The sequence below is a fragment of the Cnephaeus nilssonii genome (assembly GCF_951640355.1).
Source record: "Cnephaeus nilssonii genome assembly, chromosome: 18".
Taxonomy (NCBI): Eukaryota; Metazoa; Chordata; class Mammalia; order Chiroptera; family Vespertilionidae; genus Cnephaeus; species Cnephaeus nilssonii.
In genome coordinates this window covers 29060574-29080718 of record NC_137089.1, presented here as the reverse complement: position 1 = coordinate 29080718, position 20145 = coordinate 29060574, and the positions used below count along the sequence as shown (strand labels likewise).

At 42.9% G+C, this 20145-nt stretch overlaps 2 pseudogenes across 2 annotated transcripts; both read left to right on the top strand.

The window, feature by feature from the left end:
- Positions 1-259: 259 nt before the first annotated feature.
- LOC307114300 (ferritin light chain-like) lies at positions 260-779 on the top strand (annotated as a pseudogene). Its single transcript has one exon. The product of its transcript is annotated as a ferritin light chain-like (transcript).
- Positions 780-15922: 15143 nt separating this feature from the next.
- Positions 15923-18780, top strand: LOC307114112 (dolichyl-diphosphooligosaccharide--protein glycosyltransferase subunit 1-like; annotated as a pseudogene). Its single transcript has 2 exons — positions 15923-17128; positions 18609-18780. The product of its transcript is annotated as a dolichyl-diphosphooligosaccharide--protein glycosyltransferase subunit 1-like (transcript).
- Positions 18781-20145: the final 1365 nt, after the last annotated feature.

Genomic DNA, 20145 nt, shown 5'->3' with positions numbered 1-20145 from the left:
GAAAATATTTGAAAAGGACATATATATCTGATAAAGGACATATCTATAATATAGAAAGAGTTCTGAATAGTGCCCTCAGCGGTTCCAGGTCTGTCTCTTGCTTCAGTAGTGTTCGGATGGAACAGACCCAGGGACACCCCTTCTTCCAGCCTCCGACCACCCTCCAGCATCTTATCCAGTCACCATCTTCAGAACCCCCTCCGAGACCATCCAACACACAGGTTATTTTTCTATCTTAACTCCTTATTGCCGAACAACCATGAGCTCCCATATTCGTCAGCATTATTACACCCAGGCGGAGGGTGCTGTCAACTGCCTGGCCAGCCTGCATCTGCGGGCTCCCACACCTACCTCTCTCTGGGCTTCTATTTCCACCGTGACAATGGCTCTGGAGGACTGTGGCCACTTCTTCAGGGAGTTGGGGGAGAAGAAGCTTGAGGGCACATGGCATCTCTTAAAGATGCAAAACCAGCGGGGTGGCTGCATTCTCTTCCAGGACGTGCTGAAGGCTTCCCAAGATGAGTGAGCAAAACTCAGGATGCTGTGGAAGCCGCCCTGGCCTTGGAGAGGAACCTGAACCAGGCCCTGCGGAGCTGCAGGCCCTGGGTTCTGCCCGCGCAGACCCTCATCCTGTGACTTCCTGGAGAACCACTTACGGGGTGAGCAGGTGAAACTCATCAAGAAGATGGGCAACACCTGACTCACCTCTGCAGCCTGGTGGCCCCCAGGCTGGGCTGGGCGAGTATCTCTTCAAAAGGCTCACCCTCAAGCACGACTAGGAGCCTTTGGAGCCCAGAGGCCTTTGAGGGGCCCCTCTGCATTCCCCTCATGTCTGCCTTTTGCCTGAGCCTCTCCCCAAAACTACTAGCCATTCTTTTAACCACCCGAAGCCCTCTCCCATGCATTGGACCAAATGGAAACAATAAAGCTTTTTGAAAAAAAAAAAGTTCTTATGCCCCAATAATAAACACAAATAATTCAATTTTTTAAAAATGGACAAAGAGCCCTGACCGGTTTGGCTCAGTGGATAGAGCGTCGGCCTGCGGACTGAAAGGTCCCAGGTTCGATTCCGGTCAAGGGCATGTACCTTGGTTGCGGGCACATCCCCAGTGGGGAGAGTGCAGGAGGCAGCTGATCGATGTTTCTCTCTCATCGATGTTTCTAACTCTCTATCCCTCTCCCTTCCTCTCTGTAAAAAATCAATAAAATATATATTTTAAAAAAAATGGACAAAGAATCTGATCAGGCATTTCTCAAAAAAAGATATGCAAATAGTTAATGAGGACATGAAAAGGTATAAATAGTCATTAGGGAAATACAAATCAAAACCACAATGAAATACCTCTTCACACCTACTAGGAAGCCTTATAATCATAAACTTAGACAATATGAAGTATTGACAAAGATATGGGGAAATTGGAATCCTCCTACACTGCTGTTGGGAATGCAAATTGATGCAGTTTCTTTGAAAAACAGCCTAGCAACTCCTCAAAATATTAAATAAGATTTGTCATATGACCCATCAACTCTATTCTAGGAATATAGCCCCCCAAATTGAAATGTGTTCACACAAAAACATGTACAGAAATGTTTATATCAGCATTATTCATAATAGCCCAAAGTAGAAAAAACCCTAATACCCATCAACGGATGAATGAATACTCCATATAATTGAATAAGATGTAATACTTCCATATAATTGAATAAAACGGAATGAAGTGCCAATATACACCACTACTACAACATGAATGAACCATAAAAATTCTGTTAAGTGAAAGAAGTCAGACACTAAAGGTCACATATTGTATGGTCCCATTTATATGAAACTAGAGGCCCAATGCACGAAATTTGTGCAAGGGGCTCGGCCCTAGCAGCCCCGGCTTCGTCCAGAAGGTCGTCCAGAAGGTTGTTTGGCTGTCTGGTCTAATTAGCATATTATGATTTTATTATTATAGATGACCAGAAGAGGTGACTCCATAGAGATAGAAAACAAATGCGTGATTGTCTAGGTCTGGGAAGTTGGGGGGTGTGGGAGGGGGGAGAAAGGGGGTGTTTCTTGGAGGAAGATAATGAAAATGCTTTAAAGTCAGTTGTGACGATGGTTTTGCAATTCTGTGAATATGTTAAAAATGATTGAATTGTACACTTTAAATAGGTGACTTGTATGGCATGTGAACTATATCTCGGTAAACGTTATCAAAAGGTTATGTGCATTATAATACCACATATTCAAGTTTTTTTGTTTTGTTTTGTTTTTAATTACATTATTGATTAAGGTATCACATATTTGTCCTCATCCCCCCGCCATTCCCATCCCAAACCCCTCCCCACGCATGCCCCCACCCCCCTGTTGTCTGTGATCACTTTTTTAAAACATGAAAATAGTATTACATATTGTACATACAAACACATGTTTGGGAACAAACAGGCAACAGTGGTATTCATATATTGAAAAGCATACTGACTCATCAGAATAGATACCAACCATTATACAGCAGTGAGTACTTGAAGAACATCCATCCTACAGGCAGGGGAAAGTTAAACGCCCAAGTTCAGACAGCAATCACCTCTGTGCAGGGAGAGGGGAAGGGTGTCGGAGAGGGGACCCAAAAGTCTTCAACTGTTTCTTTAAAAGAAACTCTGAAGTGAATATCACAAAATGTTCGGATTTCATCAACGTTGGCTGGTGAGAACATGAACACTTATTGTAGGACTCCCTATACTTATCTGTATGCCTGAAATACTTCACAGTTTTAAAAAATTCTACATTTCTAAGTCTGTCTCATTAAAGGCCATGACGGATGCCTTCCATGGGAGCTGTTTGTTGCTGGTCATTCAACATTTGTCAGCATGCTGCTTAGTTCAGGCTTAAAAGCCTTCACATGGCCACAGACGCAAGGACCAGAGGGATCTTTAGGCACAATGATGAGGGAGAAAATCTATCTAGGCACCTTAAAGGTACACCAAGAGCCCCATTATTTGGAGCATTGTCATCCAGTTCTACTGAAAGAGTTGCACTGCAATAGCAGGAATTGCCATTGAGCACAAAGTAGAGGGTTCCCCCCTCCCCCATGCCTCCCCCTCCTTACATCTCCCCCACCCTCACCCCCATCTAGTCTGATCCAACACTCCTGAAGTGGCACAGCTTGTAGCAAAGTCCAAGGCCGGCCACAAACTTCCTGACCCGGAAGCAGAGGTTTTAAGAGCATTTCTGGTAACTGTTAGATTAAACCCTTGATTTCTGGGAGCAGGTTGCTAGAACTTAACTTTTTGGCATAGGCACGTAGTTGGAAAGACTCGATCAGATATTTAACAACCTAATCGCAATACTCCAAAGCCAAGAACACCAAACAATTTTTTTTTAAAGGAGAGCCTAGTCTTTCTTGTCCTTTTTGACACATTGCTATACCAGGGTTTAATGGTTTTTAAAATTTCTATAATGTACTCCAAGGGCTGTGTTTGAAAGTACCATAACGGTTTAGATCAAATGTAAAGTATATTGAAAGCAATTCCTGCATATGAAAAGCAAGCTCCCTCCTTCACATTCACCCAGATTTGCCTCTCCTGCCGCAGTCTCCTGGTTTTTTTGTACCAACAGTCCAGGGATTGGAAAGTGGGAATGAGAAGGAGATGGTGGGCCTACAGGAATAAATTGCATAGTGTAGTGATGGTCAGATTACTTTCAAGATGTTTCCATGTTCCCCGAGTAGAAGACGCTCCGGGCATTTGCCTCCATTACATAAACTGTTTAGAGAGTTAATCCCTTTCCTCATGTGACTCATGCTCTTGCAGGTCCTCTGGAGGGGATAAAAATACAATGGATTACGGCATGCCATGTCTGCAATTCCCAAGGAAGAAGTGGCTTGAGACATGTATATTCTGAGCTTGGTGACCGAGTGCCAGTGAGTGTGTCCGAAAGCAGTTGGAAAGCGGACAGTTTGTGCTGCAATGCAAGGACAGGAAACATTGCGAGGTTCTGCAACCGTGGTTGGCTTGAGATAATACCATTGTATAACGAGGCGCAGCGACCGCTCCCACCGCTGAGAGCCCGGGCCTGGCGTCTGGCTCCTTGGCTGCAGGCCAGCCTGAGGTCCTGCCGTCTGAAGGCAGGGTGTGCGTCCCCTCCCAGGCGCTCCACACACACAGTGCCGGCCACACCTCACCTTCCAGAGGAAATCTGGCCAGAAAGCCAGACTTCATGACTTCTCCTTTATGAGTCTTACCCACCCCCAGCCCTCGCCCGGGCTTTTGTTTTCCACTTGGTTGCAGTGGTGGTATTCGCTCTGCACTCTGGTCAGGATTTAAAGGCCCAGGCATGAAAGGAGCTGCTGACAGGGTTATTGGAAAGATACTGTATCTCGCCGTGCCTAGCAGCCTCCACTGTCAGCGTGGAACCCTGGCTCTTCACAGAAGCCCTAGCACTCATCACTTCGACCACCCGGCCTTCCCACAGAGCTGTTCCACCAGGCAAGAGCACTTACCAAGGACTATTCTAGACGGATTTAGCAGCAATATTGTTTGATTTTAACGGGACATTGTTCTAAACACACAAAAGAGTTCAAGGATGTGGCCATCGGGTTTTGTTCTTCTCCCCCCCTTGTCCCACTCCAAGTTGTCAGGCTTCTCTGGGAAAATGGGATGAAAATGTTTGGGGACATTTCCACAATAAAACACTCTAATTTTTTTTTTTTTCAGATTTCCTTTCTAGTCCTGTCAAGATTATAACTCAAATCTGCAAAAGTCAGGAAATCCCAAATTTATGTTGACACTTTCCCCTTAAAACCCTCAGCAAATGATAAACAGGGTAAAACTTCTATTTCAATTTGAAAAGTTCCAAATATGACACAGGTTACCAAATCCTTCCAGCGAAAAGGTGCTTCAGGGTGAGACGCAAATGTAATCTTTCAGGCCAATCCTTTTTCTAAATGATTTCTCAGTACAGAAGATGAAATGGGCACGTCAGGTCGGTGGGCGCCTCAGATTTAATTTTTGCAAATGGAAAGGAATTCTATTTAATGACGGAAGCAAGTGAAAAAGTAGCGGAATTTATCCACGAGATGAGCGGTTCTCAAGGTGAGAATGAGGACATGGCACCAACCAAGGGACTTTTCTGGAACCCCCACGTCAGTTCACTCTCAAAGGTTCGGCCAGCCCCAGCAGACCCCTCAGGGCAGTGGCCTGGCTTTGAAGCTGACAGGCACACCCCCCAGGGCCTAGCAGCTTCTGTCACTGGGGCTGCGAGCTGTGGGACAAGAACAGATTATTGGGCGTATCTCACAGCCTGTTTCCTCATCTATAATTTGGAGGATGATCCGCGTATCTACCTCATGGGTTATTAAATGAGATAATGCATGCTAGCACAAGAAAGTTCTAAAAATTCCTTTATAAAGATTCGTGAAATACCAATCTAGATAATAGTATTCACAGTGTTATGGAAAACAAGCATTGTCAGCCTGAGCGGCAGGAGCATATTAGAATATGCTTTAGAGAAGAGCAAGAAGAAAAATGAGATTTTCCTTAAACAGACATTTCTAGGGCCACAGAAATGACTAATTACATTGACAGAGAAAGACAGCGAAAAAGAAATACATGCGCCTTCTAGGTCCAGGGTGGGAAAGACCCTTCAGCTGCAGATAAAAGAGAAAAGCATGTGGTTTGCACGTCATAATAAAACACACACACACACACACACACACACACACACACACACACACACAAAATGGGCCTCCTAAGAGACATAGCAAGTAGCAGGGAAAAGATCTGTAGATTATAGAAAACCAGGTAAAGCAGGGCCCCGGGAGAAGGCAAGCTCCTCTTCACCGTCCTCTGGAAACCTGTGGTCCCTGGACCAGAGGCCTGAGACTGGGGAGAAGGCTGGCTAAGCTCCCAAGCGCCGAGTGTTGACACCACCCGGCTCCAACGGACACAGTCAGATGACCCAGGAAAATCAAGTCACTTTTTTTAGACTCTAGTATGATAAGGAAATCTTGGAGGCACATGTGCTATCTTTCGTGTTAAAATAGAAAATAAAACCCACAAACATTAAATGGATAGGTCCGCTTCATTTTCCTATCTGTAAGGATATTATATGGACAAGTCATCTGTCAGTACGGAACCAAGAAGACTGTGGGAAGAGGAAACCGTTCCAGACCAATTTCATTTCCGTCTATGATAGACAGCGAGACCATGCAATAACGGCAGAACAATGGCTGTGAAATCGGAGGAAGCGTGTGCCACCATCTGCTCGCAGGACCGGGCTGGCTGCGTGGGAGCGGGCCTGCCAGCACCCAGGCCGGCCTTCCTCCTCGCCCTCCGGGTCCTGGTCCCTTCGCCCTCACACCTGCAGCCGGGGCTGCCTCTCCCCGAGGTTGGCTTGCCTCACGCCGTGTTTGCTTTTAGATGTGTTTCCAGCCACCTCTGTTGTTTTCTAGGTTGAAGTGGCAGCCGAGGTTTTGTGGAGAATTGAGGGTAGGATTTGGAGTCAGAACCATGATGGGTGCCTGGTCCTGTCATTTACTTCTCGGTGGACTTAGGTGGGTCACTGGCCCCTTCTGACTGAGATAGCCTCTCTGATCCAATGGGGATCCAAATACCATCCTTTCATGATGACGCTGAGGACTAAAAATCAAGGACAGCTTAAGGCATGGTTCAATAAAGGTTTGATTTTTTCCTAACTTCTGATCTCACATTTTTTTCTAGCTCTGGGTTTTATCCGGGATCTAGATCCCTTTTGGAAGGTATGTTTAGGCTTCCAAAAACAGTCTAATAATGAACTTTGTTAGGCAACTGATTCTGTCCATGGGACACCACCATTCCCATGTTTTAGTTAGGATTGGGAAAGCAAGCCACAGTCCTGAGGCCCAGGAATGTCCACAAAAGGAAAGTCTATGTGTCCCTCAGCCAGCCAGCCACTGCAGGGACCTTCCTTCCCTTTCTTTTTATATTCTTCATCTCCTTTCTTCCTCTTTTCAATTCCTAGGCCTTGATGTCCACAATGAGGATATTCACAGAGTCTACATACTTGTACCTGAGACCAAGATTATTTTCAAGAAGAATGATCTGGGGGTTCAAATGACAACAGTATATTAGTGCCGGCTTAAATAACACTGGAGTCCCAAAGAGTTAAAGCCTTTCTCCCTCTCTGCTACTGTTGCCCGCTGCGAGAAGCTCAGCCTCTGTGCCCCTTGGCGTCTGACCCCGGGCTGACTCGGCCACACGTCACCCTTAATGCGGATGCTCCTGGAAGTCCACAGAGCCAGTAAATATTTACCTGTGCAGGAGAGAGGAAATGGCGCTTTCTGCACAGGGTAGGTGACGCGGCAGCTCATTTCTCTGTGTCAACAGTGTGAAACAAACAATGGCGATGTGCAGTGATGGCACACTATCCGTCAGGTTCAGAGGGGGAGCTGCCGATGGCCATGACCTCCAGGCTCCGTTCTGCGCCCTTCGCAGCAGCCAGCTCGGGGCAGGCTGCGTTCTGTCTGGTTGTCAGCTCTTTACTTCATCATGCTGCTCTCCACCCCCTAGAGGAGATGACCTTAGAAATCACTGCAGGGACTTTTCAATTTTCCCCAAAGGGTTTAAGAATTAAATGTGTCCATTGCTTTCTTTTTAATTCTCAGTCTGTCCACAACTTCTGTCTGGCAACTCTCAGCCAAAGAAGAGAAAGGAGAGTGGCGAGAAGATACGCTGAGATGATAAAGAAGCAAATATGCCTAGGAAGTGGCAGCACTAGGCTGCTGGCAAATGCCAAAAGTGTACAATACAAAGGTGAGGAAACTGCCCCCAAATGGTCTGAGACAGAAGGGAAACTTTGCTACTAAAGAAAAGGTGGAAAGTATGGTTTCCTTGATTAACTCTTCAACTTTCTGTCCCACTATCCCTTTCAGTTTGGGTCAATAGTCTCAGCATACAGATGGAATTGAGACACTGCATTTTCAGCACACCTATTGGAATTACTTGCCCCCTTCAGGCACAGTAAGCTTGTCAGGATATCACAGTATTAGTTTATAGTAAGCGACTTCTGATGGATTTGGGTAAAGGATAGACAAAAGTTCTTTGTATATACTTAGAAATTTTCTGTAAGTTTGATATTATTTTTTAATAAAAAGCTTGTGTGGTGTGTGTTTTTTTTAAAAGCTAGCACTTCAAAAAAAGCACACCCATGGGCTGTGAAAAACATCCAAGACAGTTAGATAGTCATAGCATCTGTGAATAATCCACATGATACAGAGTGATATCTTTTCTTTTTGAACATCCATTCAACCAATTACTGAACTCCAGGGAGAGCCAGGCTCTTCTCTGATGGGGGACTTGGCTATGAACAAGAGAGAAAGGGAAAGACAAGCACAAGTCGGCAAGATCCATAATGTGATCACTCTGAGTTCAGATGGTGATACGTGCTGCCTAACTGAGCAGAGAGGAGGCAAGGGGACGCTCTGCAAGAGGCCGGGCTGTCGGGAAGGCCTCGGATGGCACTGCCATCAGAGCGAGTCCTGTTGGTGAAAAGGCAGCTGCGTGAAGACCCAGGGTGAGCACCCAGCACGGGAGAAGAGTGTATGCGGTATTACTGAGCAGGAACGAGGTCAGGGCTGGAGGAACAGCCAGAAGGCCAGCTGATTAATTAACATTTTGATTAATTAATGGAAGGAACCTAAAGAATATAACTAGTTCAGCTCATCATTAAGTTAGAGGGCAAACATGCCTAGGACATCTACTTGTCTATATCACATAAATAGTTAATGAGAGAGCAGAATTCACTCTAAATTCTTTTGGTAGGTGGATCTTCTTTCAATGTCTTTTAGAACCAATTTCTCTATTTCTTGTTTCAGTTTCCCCAAAGACATCTTCCTTGCTAGGCTTCAAGTCCTTGGGTGTGCAATCATGAGGAACTGGCCAAATCTCACCTGTAGTGAGATCAAACAAGAATTAAACAAGCAAACAGTAAACGTCATATTGACTTAGCCCAGTCACATCAGGTTAATTCTGAAGGGCACCTATTACTGGCTGGTGACATGGTTTAATGGAGTGAGTTTAAATTTCATCAGATACTCATTGGGCAAGCAATGTGCACATGCCCAAGTGTTGTTAATTAGGGATTCAGAATTGCCAGACAACAAGGAGGAGCCAAACTTCGGCAGAATTTAGGAGCAGCAGGGTATAAAGTGACCCTATCTTGACTGACACTGTCTTCAAAGGTCTACTAATCCCAGTATCTATGTGAATTGTTTTATGAACCAAGCTGGGCTCGATGTGGATGGAAAATACTCCAAAACAAATAGCGCTGAGATTTCTTGCTTATCATGATAAAATTAGCATTTGTAGATAGGATTCTGAAAAACCATCCTATTTATTTTGTGACAGAATTAAATTGACACTGGAGGAGTAGAGAGAAGGAAACATTGCCTTTGTAAGTCAGGTGTCTGTGGACTTTCGTTGTGCCTATGTTAGGCTAAGTTCGATTGCCACAATCTAAAATATGGGCATGCCCTGGCTGGTGTGGTTCAGTTGGTTGGAGTGTCGTCCTGTGAGCACAGAAGGCTTATGGGTTTGATTCCCGATCAGGACACATACCCAGGTTATGGGTTCGATCCCAGGTCGGGGGACATACTGGAGGCAACCAATTGATGTTTCTTCTCTCACATTGATGTTTCTCTCCCTCTACCTTTCTCTCTCTCTTGAATCAAGGAAAAACACAACTTCAGCTGAGGATTAATATAATTAAATAAATAAATAAAATATGGACAAATAGTCAATCTGTCTATATGGATTTTTCCAAAAAAATTATTTACATTTTATTCATGATTGAAATATTCAGGAAAGTACACATGAAAATATTTTCCAGGAAATTTAGCTAATGTGAATTTGCTTCTCAAGCGATCAGAGATTCTCATTCCCCACCAGAGCTGTGTGATGGCCACCTTAGTCCAAGATGATCACTGAGCCGTGACAAAAAAAAAGTGCCTCATATTTATAGTTAGTTATACTCAGCCAGTTGTGAAAATAATTTCCAGTTTATTTCCTGCACACAAGGGAAATATAATTATATAACTTATTAAATATAATAAATATCTGGCTGCAAAGCAATACAGTGAACATTCCCCTAGTAAACTGGGTGCAGGTATGGCTACACACAGCCCACATACAACTGCTCTCTGGCTTCTGTGTTGGGATTTGAGAGGACTAGGAGCTGGAGCTCCTCATGGGGTCAGGAAGTAGTTTGGTAGATCTGAGAGATCATTTGACAGGTCTGGAAAGAGAAGGTGACTGAAATCCATTGCTCTGAGACCAGAGTAAACTGCTTCTCTTTGTCCCCTCTCAGAGAAAAAGGAACAGGAAAGAGCAGAGAAGGGCAGTAAGTAGAGGTGAAGAGGGCTCTGTGGGGGCCAAATCCTCAAGGTGTTATGCCCACCTACCATGCTGCTCCCTAACAATTACATGAAGCATAAAGAGTCGCTTTGATTATTAAACTAAACCCTGCACATTCCTTCCTTCTTTGTAGCTTATCGGACATATCACCTAGTCATATGGACACAGCTCTAGAAACTAGAGACAATTTAGGAGATTTGCATGAAAATAACTTTCCTTATTGATAAGTGAGAAGTAAGTGACTAGAACATGGCAAGGGGAAGGAGAGTAGATGATTGGCAGAATCAAATGAGAAATGTATGCCTGCTTTAAAGCAATTATCTGGATGGAAAGGAGAGAATATATATCAAAGAGTAACAAGAAGTACCAGAATTTCATGACATGACCTGTTTTTAAAGGTTAGTCACTGACTTAACTCTAAGGGGGATGGATTAAGCCAAGGCCACCTTAGCAGACTTTTGTTCTCCAGGCGATGGTTCAGAGTTGCACCACCCTACCCCCCCCCCCAGCCCCCTGAATTTTCATTGGCCATTCTGTGAACATGGATAAGTAATGACTTTTTTCTTGCATTCTTTCTCTTCACTTCGTGAAACTCCCTTGACCCTCTCTGCTCTGGTTTAACAATGAAATCAATGGCATCACTGCAACTTGCGGAGAGGAAAAGGAGTCCCTCAGGGTCTGCACGCTTTTTTTCTCAGAGGAAATTAATTTGGGTGTTCTTTAGTCAATGCCTGAAAGTGTTGAGATTCCTATAGCAGATGGAGTCCTGGCAGTGTAGGCGACAAATGAAAGGCCCAGGAAGCATACGCTTTTCACCTAAAAAGACAAACCGCCTTCACAACAAACAATCCATCTCTCCCAATAAGAAACTGAAAAAGATAAGGGTTCTGCTTCACCTACATCCGTGCATGGGCCTGGGAGTAAAAGTTTTCCATCTTAAACTCCAAGGACAGGTGTAAACAGAGGCTCAGAGCTTCCTGGGAGGCTGATTACAAAGAAGAACTAATCAGAAGCCTTTCATCTCTGACCCTTTACCTTTAGCTCTATTCTGGGGCATGGAGGTGACAGGGCTTGTTCCTTTGTGCCCAAGGAAGTGACAGGCAGCCTGCTGATCAATATCCCCCTTTGGTAGTGTTTTCAGAACTTCGAAGAGGGATCAGAAAATGAAGCAGAAATCAATACTCAGGTCTGGTGAGGAGGTTATCGTCACATTAATTTCATTTCTAAAAAAGAAGAAACCAACAAAGGCAAACCGATTACCTTTGTGATAACAAGGACATGAAGGTGCTTTCTAAAAAAGTGAGGAACTGAGTCTTGGGTTTTAGTCAGTTTAATGCCCAAGATCAGATGTGGTTGAGTTTCTCAGATTTGATACTGTCTGTGCTGTTCCCCATGCTTGATTTTCTAATCATCACTAGTTGGACAATAACCTGTAACAGAAAAGCAAAGAAGAATTTCTAACAACAAGTCGAGGGCTTTAGGAATAGGTACTTCAATAGATAAATGGGGGCGTTTGGGAGAAATCAACAAAGCAATAAAGAGACTGGAGGGGTTGATTTATGGGGAAGATCATTCTTTTGATGTTTAGCTGGGCTAATCAATGATTCTTTTTTCCTTTGGGGCATGGATTAGGGAACAGGAGAGGAGTAAAAGATTAAGATTGGTAACCTACAAATACCTGAAATGAATAATTTCACAGATGAGATAGGAATTCCTTTCAAATTGGCCAACATAATGAAATAGATCTAAGAAATTAATTCAAAAAGTATTTATGTCACAAGCTTTTGTCCCTCAGTCAGCTCTCTCTTATTACTTCTTATATTGAATATACATATATTCACTGGCTCTTTGTTAGTTTAAAATAGAAAAAAAATACAATTTAAATTCTTAATGGAAGGATGTTTGAAATATGAAAACAATTGCCTTTAAAAAACAATAAAAACGCACCCCATGAGATATTTAAAATGACATCAACATATGTTGTATCAGAGAGAGATGAAAGGACTGAATTTGTCTCTCCCATCTCTGCTATGTAAAATTTCTTGTAGGAAATATGTTTAAATATTTTTTTATTACCACCACCACTGCCCAACATAGTCTCTTTTTGACCTTTAGAAATTTAATCAATTAATTCTTCTAATTAGCACAAGATTAAGATTTGGGGAATCTAATTCAGACAACACAATATCTACTTAGTTCTTATTTGATTTTTAAACATTAAAAGGCATAAGCTAGAGGCGGGTGCTCAGTTAGAGTTACATCATTACAGTCAGTACCAGCAAATGCTCGGCTCGGCAGGCATTCAGTGCACACCTGCTATGCCTGCTATGCAGCGGCAGCCACCTGGTCTTCCTGCTTCTTCTCATACACACTGGCTCCTGTAGCTTGCTAAAGTTAATCATGTCACTTGTCCTCAAAGTGACTTATCATTATACTTGGGATAAAAATACAAACCCCTAACCACACATTTCAAGAACCAACAAGACCATGATCTCCTACCCACCTCTCTGATTTCACTTCCTACCACCTTCCCCCTGTTTTACAAGCTTCACCCAAGTACACCAAGCCCAGTCCTGATTCTGGTTCTCGGATGTTTCCTCTGCCTGGATTGCTCTTCCTGCAGGTCTGCTCAGGGCTGACACCTTCCTTTCCTTCAGGTCTTGCTCAGGTGGCGTCCCTTCCAAGGGGACGCCCTGACAGAACTATGTCAAGCAGCACACACCATTCCTGTCATACTTCTTGATTTTCCCGGAGCATTTATTGCTCGCTTGAATCATATTACTTATTTACTTACACATGTATAATTTGCCTTCTTTATTGATTAGTGCACTCGATGAAGGAATGTGTGTGTTGGCTATTGCAGGGTCCCCAGCATTTGGGGCAGTATGCAGCACAGGGTAGTCACCCCATATGTATTTGTTGGAAGAAAGGCAGGAAAGAGGGAAGAACAGGAAGAAAAAGAGAGAAGGAAGGGAGGGAGGGAGAAAGAGCAGTGCACGATGCCATCACCACGGGGCTCTAGAAAGAAACAGAAATACGCAGTAGGAGCTCCTGAAGAGGGGAGACGATGTCTTTCTGTTACCAGTATACTCCTGTGCCAGGCACATTTGAAGATACCTTAGAGAGAACAGAAACTTAATAAATAAGCTAAAATTTACAGTTAAGGGTAATCACAAAGAGGTAACTGCAATAATACAGCAGTCCCCCATTATCTACATGGGGTATTTTCCAAGACCCAAAGTAACCATGGATAGTACCAAACCCATATATACTATGGTTTTTCCTATACATACATACCTATGATAAAGTTTAATTTATAAATTAGGCTCAGTACCAGGTTAGTGACAATAATAGTAAATTAGAACAAATATAACAATATACTGTAATAAAAGTGATGTGAATTTGCCCCAGAGCACAAGCTAGTGAGCATCAGATCTGGGGCTGAGGATAAGTCGTCTAGCTCCAGAATGTGAGCTCATAACCACATGGGAACTAGTAACTTGACAGGGTGGGAGTCCCACTTGCACTGGGAGACAATGCTCACAGAGTGAGGTGTGAAGAACAGACCAGTGAACAACTGGTGGATGGCATAGTCATGAAGAGGGCACGGGAGAAGCGGAGGTAGAGCGTTCTCAAGCCATGTTCCAGGTCACTAGGGTGGACTCGTCCTTTGGAGCCTTTCCTGACTTTCTGTTTTATTCTGTACCCCAAACACACTACTCATCCAACAAATGTTTCTTGACCTGATAAGTAGGGTGACTATGGGGACTACTAATAAAAGAAATGAGATGAGGTTAAAAGAGTTGGTTGAGCTCAGGCCATTGAGAGGCAAGAATTTGGACTACATAGGAGGATAGGGCAATTATTAGAAATTTTAGGTAAATTATTCAGACGGTACGTAGAGAAGATTAGAAAGAAGAAATTTAAGACAAAGAGACAAAGTAGGAAATTCTGCATCAATTAGAGTAATGGAGCAATGATAAACTAGTAATTAATAAGATTAACAAACTTAGAAACATTCATTGGCAGATGAATGGATGAATAAATATAGTATATACATACAACAGATAACATTCAGCCTTAAAAAGGAAATTCTAACATGCTACAACATGCATGAGCCTGGCAGACATTATGCTAAGTGAAATAAGCCAGATACAAAAGGACAATTACTGCACAATTCAGCTTATATGAGGTACCTAGAGTAGTCAAATTCATAAATACAGAAAATAAATAGAGGTTGCCAGGGGCTAGAGGAAGTGGGGAGCTATTGTTTAACGGATATTGAGTTTCAGTTTAGGATGACAAAAAGTTCTGGAGATGGATAGTGGCAATGGTTGCACAACAATGTGAGTACACTTAATACCACCAATCTGTCCACTTAAAAATGGTTAAATTGGTAAATTTTATATTTTGTATATTTTACTGTAACCTAAACAAACAAACAATTAGATATGGGACAGAGAAAAGTGAGAGATGGAAGACGGCTCTGTGTTTTGGACTTGAAGAAATGGGGGATGGCTGAAAAGAGAGGTCAGGAGGCTAGCTGAGATGCAGGAGTATATTTTTGGCGTGGATTTAAAGGTGCCTGTGACCATTTCAATTGACCAGTAGGCATTGGATCTCCATCAACTGGACCTCAGGTAAGGAGAACACCTGAGAGGGAAGAATTCACAAAGAGGTCAGGATGAACCAATCAGGCAACAGATTCATGCCACAGGCTCGCTGGGTTGCTTGGTTCATGTATTCCCTACTTAGATATTTCAAAGGGAAATAATAGTGTTGTCTGGGTTGTAACCTTTGGAGATATATCTTTAAGACTGCTTTGAAGGAATTCATACACAGAAAATTTATTAGTTCCTTCTCAGTGCTGGGAATTGCCTTGGGTTTTTCCCTCTGTGGATAAACGCTCCTTCCTGAGGCTGAGCTCTTTCACCATCCAGCACACGGCCTGGGTGTTGGACTGTGCAGATACAATGGCCCAAACCTGCCTTCACATAGGCGCCAAGGGACCCAGCAGGACCATGCCCTTGACACCACCCTAAGCAACCTTGATAAAGTGGGTGACCATTTCTGTGGGCTCATGGAGAGATTTCCAGATGCCTTATCTAGGCCCTGGAATCAGCGGCTCAAGCCTGACTCACCCCCACGTTTGCCAGCAGATCCTGGAGGCCCACAATGTGAGGAAATCAGCAATACACAATTGGGGAGGTCTTTTGTGTGGCAACTGAGCTTCACTTTTCCTGGCTCTAAATAGCATCTATGCTATGACAACATAACGTGCAGGGGCACTTCTATTTCAGTTGTTCAGTAGCAACCTTCTACAGTTTTATGTTAAACTGAATGAAAAGGGATGTTTCCCTTAATATTATGGCTTCATCTACAAAATGATTAAATCACCCATCCACTGTAAAGTACAGAATAGGAAATGTAGTCAATAATATTGCAATAACTATGTTTGGTGCCACTAGACTTATGGGAGTGATCACTTCGTAAGTTATATAAATGTCTAATTACTATGTTGTATACCAGAAACTAATATAATATTGCATGTCAACTATGATTAAAAAATAAAAAATTTATACTTAAAGAAAATGCCTGGCAGCTCAGCTCAGTCCCTGTCATGGAGAGTGCCTACCTCCCGGCTCCTTCTGCTCCTCTGCTCTGGGCCTGGGCCTCAGCGCCAGGTAACACCTCTCCTGATGCAACACCATTGGTCAATGAGGTCAGGAAGTGCACAGTGAACCTGAGCAGCCACCTGGCCAAGTGACAGTCAATGTGGTCCTGGCCCACCCAGGTGGCAGTTCCATTTCCCGAGCCATCTCCTTCCTTCTGGCTTTGGAGCTGGAGCTAAGGCCTGGCTGGCTCACCTCAGCGTGCAAGTGACGGGAGAAGATGAGGAAGAGAACAATCTGGAAGTACGAGAAACCAGACTCTTCATGGTCAAGCTCCCAGTTGCTCTTGATCCTGTGATGAAGATTTCAGTCATTTTGGAAACAGTCTATACCCATGTACTTCAACCATATCCATCTCAGATCACTCAATCAGAGAAGCAGTTTGTGGTGTTTGAGGGCAACCATTATTTCTACTCTTCCTATCCAATAGACACAAACTATGCATGTGAAGCTTGCCTCTAGAAATGTGGAGAGCTATGCCAAGTTGGAGAACCCCATTCAATCTGAGTACCTCCTGGATTATGGACATCTCTAAAACGTCCCTACTTATAGTCAGGATACTTTTAACGTACATTATGAGAACAACAGCCCTTTCCTTACTATCACAGCATGACCCGAATCATCGAGGTCTCTCAATGGGGTAATATTGCTGTGGAAGAAAATGTGGACTTGGAGCACACAAGGGCTGTGCTTATGGGGCCTTTATCATGCTATAATTACCAGAGACACCCAGATAGTCCATTCTCTTTAGACCATCCTTCCTGCTGCTGCCTAAGATGTTATTACCGGAATAAGACTGGCTATATTTCCACCAGCCACCTCCTTATTTTGGATGATTCCATAGAAATGGAGATCTGGCCTTGTTTCCCTCTTTTTGGAGGGTGGGAGACCCATTACATCATTGGCCACAACCTCCCAAGCTATAAGTATCTCTATAATTTGAGAGACCAAACCTCTATAATATGCACTGAAGATGAGGTTTGTGGACCACGTGTTTGATGAGCAAGTGATAGATTCTCTGGCTGTGAAGATCATCTTGCCCTAACGAGCCAAGAACATCCAAATTGACAGCCCCTAAGAAATCAGACGTAATACCAGATATCAAACTGTATTACAAAGCCACTGTTCTCAAAGCTGCCTGGTACTGGCACAAGAACAGACATATAGACCAATGGAATAGAATAGAGAACCCAGAAATCAACCCAAACCACTATGCTCAATTAATATTTGACAAAGGAGGCAAGAACATACAATGGAGTCAAGACAGTCTCTTCAATAAATGGTGTTGGGAAAAATGGACTGATACATACAAAAAAATGAAACTAGACCACCAACTTATATCATACATAAAAATAAACTCAAAGTGGATAAAGGACTTAAGCATAAGATGGGAAACTATAAAAATATTAGAGGAATCCACAGGCAGCAAAATCTCAGACATATGCCGAAGCAATATCTTCACCAGTACAGCTCCTAGAACAATGGAAACTAAAGAGAAAATAAACAAATGGGACTACATCAAAATAAAAAGCTTCTACACAGCAAAAGAAACCATCCACAAAACAACAAGAAAAAAGCCCACTGCATGGGAGAACATATTTGCCAATGTTACCTCCAAAAAGGGTTTAATCTCCAACATTTACAGTGAACTCATACAACTTAACAAAAGAAAGATAAACAAACCAATCAAAAAATGGGCAACAAACCTAAATAGATACTTTTTGAAAGAGGACATAAGGAAGGCCAAGAGATATATGAAAACATGCTCAAAGTCACTAATCATCCGAGAGATGCAAATCAAAACAACAATGAGGTACCATCTCACACCTGTCAGAATGGCTATCATCAACAAATCAACAAATGACAAGTGCTGGCAAGGATGCGGAGAAAAAGGAACCCTGGTGCTCTGCTTGTGGGAATGCAGACTGGTGCAGCCACTGTGGAGAACAGTATGGCATTTCCTCAAAAAACTAAAAATGGAACTCCCATTTGACCCAGTGATCCCACTTCTAGGAATATATCCAAAGAAACTAGAAACACCAATCAGAAAGGATATGTGCACCCCTATGTTCATAGCAGCATAATTTACCATAGCTAAGATTTGGAAACAGCCTAAGTGCCCATCAGCAGATGAGTGAATTAGAAAACTGTGGTACATCTATACAATGGAATACTATGCGGCTGTAAAAAGGAACTCCTACCATTTGCATCAGTATGGATGGAGCTGGAGAGCATTATGCTAAGTGAAATAAGCCAGTCAGAGAAAGATAAATATCACATGATCTCACTCATCTGTGGATTATAATTAACAACATAAACTGATGAACAAAAACAGGTCCAGAGACAGAGAAACATTGATCAGATGCTCAAACCTCAGAGGAAAGATAGGGGAGGGTGGGGGGTATAGGGAGAAATCAACCAAAGGATTTGTATGCATGCATATAAGCATAACCAATGGACACAGACACCAGGGGGGTGAAGGCATGAATGGGAGTGGGGTGGGGGGGGCAATGGGGGGGTGGAGTAAGGACACATATGTAATACCTTAATCAATAAAAAAAAAATCAGACATGCCCCAGATAAGCTGCACTACACCTACTTAGACACATCTGGCTACCCTGTGATTGTTTCCTAAAAAGGATAATCTGGTAGAACAGGACATTATGGTGCACTACACGTTCAACAGGTGTTCATGGTGCAGGAGTCCCTGCTGGTAGTGCTGACATTCAGGCACTGCTAATACCCCAAGGACACTCTTTGCAGATACTTATATTCCTCACCTCAGAACTCCACGAGAGCCACGAAGAAGCATTGATGGCCCTTCTAGAGGTATGCTGCTCTAAAAGCAGCTTTACAGAGAGGATTATGGGGACTAAACACCAATGAAGGGAGAACCCAGGATATTTTCCAGAAAAGTATTCTAAAGTCACTTTTAATATTCTCCATATGTGGCAATGGGAGCTCTAATAGGAGAATATTCTTTATTTAAGTGTGTACTATGCTTTCTCTAACAGGAACATGGAAACTTCATCTTAAACAAATTGATCTTTTAAGGGAGGTGATGAACAAATGTCTGAATCAAAGACAAAAGAAAACAAAGTGGCTTAAATGGTCAAAAATGCTCTATCCTCTCATTTTCACCAGGCCTGCTTTCTGATGGTTTTGCAGTCCAAATCGCTCACCACCACTAGCAGGTGGGTTAATGTATTCTCCAGCTCATGGCTGTTCTCCCTTAAACACAAGGGCTCCATGGGCCCAGCTACTGCTTCCTCCACCAGCAACTCCTCCCTGATCCCCTACAGTGTCCTGGCTGGCACACCTCACCAATACGGAGGGCTGCAGCAGCACAGACACTGGGTTCCCTCTCGGATGGTTTTGCATGGGGAAGATCTGTGGATGACTCAGCTCAGGCAGAATATTTCCTTTGATTTTTCCATAGGATTGCCCAGCTCTGAGAACTAAGGCTGACCTCAGAGCCTGAACTTCCTCCTCTGACAAATGGGTCCCCATCACACATTGTTTGGGGTACCCGAAGGGACTATTTTAAGGCATTTGGCTATGATGTCAGTGAAAATGATCCACAATTCACAAGACAACACCACAAGAAGACCATCAAGGACAAATTAATTGTTTGTTGACAATTCCAAAAGTATTTAAGAGCAGTTACTTTGCAAAAAAGGTTGAAATGCCCTAAAATCTTACACTCATCTGTAAAAAATCTTGATAGTTTTCTCAAATTTGACAATAATTGTTAAGATTTACATGATATTACCAATAACAAATTGTGAAATGGAAAAAATGTGTAGGCAATATAATCAATAATATTGTAATAACTATGCATGGTGGATACTTAAAAATATTGGGGAATTACTCTGTACTACTATGCTGTACACCTGAAACTAAAACAAAATAATATTGAATGTCAACTCTAATTGGATAATAAAATTTAAAAACTTTTAAAAAATCTGCCAACCATGCTAGAGAAAAGTTATTTATCTTTATATTCTCTTTAAGAAAAATTATCTTATAAAATCTGTGTTATATATCAGTAGAGAGGCCTTAAAAAGTATGTTACCAAAAAACATAAGAAAAGTGCTATAGAGAT